This window comes from Neopelma chrysocephalum, unplaced genomic scaffold (assembly GCF_003984885.1).
Source record: "Neopelma chrysocephalum unplaced genomic scaffold, ASM398488v2 Primary Assembly neopelma1_93363, whole genome shotgun sequence".
NCBI lineage: Eukaryota > Metazoa > Chordata > Aves > Passeriformes > Pipridae > Neopelma > Neopelma chrysocephalum.
Genome location: NW_020922078.1, coordinates 1 through 1320, shown reverse-complemented (window position 1 = coordinate 1320; position 1320 = coordinate 1). Strand labels below are relative to the sequence as shown.

The 1320-nt window shown below is 66.4% G+C and overlaps 1 long non-coding RNA gene across 1 annotated transcript; it reads left to right on the top strand.

Annotated features, from left to right (window-relative positions):
* The first annotated feature begins 203 nt into the window (after window positions 1-203).
* LOC113980267 lies at window positions 204-1112 on the top strand. The gene is made up of 3 exons (XR_003538106.1): window positions 204-288; window positions 685-745; window positions 1048-1112. It is a non-coding gene; the product is annotated as an uncharacterized LOC113980267 (long non-coding RNA).
* The last annotated feature ends 208 nt before the right edge of the window (window positions 1113-1320 follow it).

The window sequence follows — 1320 nt, the reverse complement described above, 5'->3', positions numbered from 1 at the left end:
TGATCCAGGGGGGTCTGGAGCGTCCAAGGGGCTGCAGTGGGTGCGGTGATCCCCAAAATCCGAGATTCCCTTCCTGGGAGTCACCGGGAGCGGGGAGGGAAGGAGCTACCCGTGCCTGGAGAGGGGGGTCTGTGCCCCCGGGTGGGGTCTGTGCCTCCGGGGGGGAGCACAAGGAGCTGCTGACCCCCCCCGTGCCCCCCCAGGCCTGGGCAGCGCACGGAGGATGAGCTGGAGCTGATCTTTGAGGAGCTGCTGCACATCAAGGCCGTGGCTCATCTCTCCAACTCGGTGAGCACGGGGTGGGGGCCCCAAACTGCTCCTCCCGCTTCCCAAATCCTGCTGCATCCCAGCATTCCCATCCTGGTCCCCAAATCCTGCTGCATCCCAGCATTCCCATCCTGGTCCCCAAATCCTCCTGCATCCCATCATTCCCACCTGGACATCCTCTCCTGGGCCTCAAATCCTGCTGCATCCCAGCATTCCCACCTGGACATCCTCTCCTGGGCCCCAAATCCTGCTGCATCCCAGCATTCCCATCCTAGTCCCCAAATCCTGCTGCATCCCATCATTCCAATCCTAGTTCCCAAATCCTGCTGCATCCCATCATTCCCACCTGGACACCCTCTCCTGGCCCTCTCTGCCCGTCTCCTGATCGAGCTGTTCCCGGTGCTGTTCCCGGTGCAGGTGAAGCGGGAATTGGCCTCGGTGCTGATGTTCGAGTCCCACGAGCGCGCGGGAACCGTCCGTGAGTCCTGGGGAGGGTCCCCAGCCCTGGGGGGGCACTGGGAGAGGGGTCCTTGACCCTGGGGGGGAGACGGGGAGAGGATCCCCAACCCTGGGGGGGAGACGGGGAGAGGATCCCCAACCCTGGAGGGGACATGGGGGGAGGATCCCCAACCCTGGGGGGACACGTGGGGAGGATCCCCAACCCTGGGGGGGCACCGGGAGAGGGTCCCCAGCCCTGAGGGGGACACGGGGAGAGGGTCCCCAGCCCTGGGGATTTTATTGGATTTATCCAGTAAATCCTGGGATATTTTTCCCCCCCAGTGTTCAGCCAGGGGGACAAGGGCACCTCGTGGTACATCATCTGGAAGGGCTCCGCTAATGTCGTCACCCCCCGCCAGGGGGGGGGGGCCCCCCCCCCCCCCCCCCGCCCCCCCTGCCCCCCCCCCCCCCCCCCCCCCCCCCCGTGTCCCTGTGTCCCCACCCTCTCCCTCACTCCCCCTTGTCCTTCCCCCCCCAGGGTTTGGTGGCCAACCCCTCCCTCAGCTCCCCCGTGTCCCCTCCAGGGATTGGTGGCCACCTCCCCCTCACCCCCCC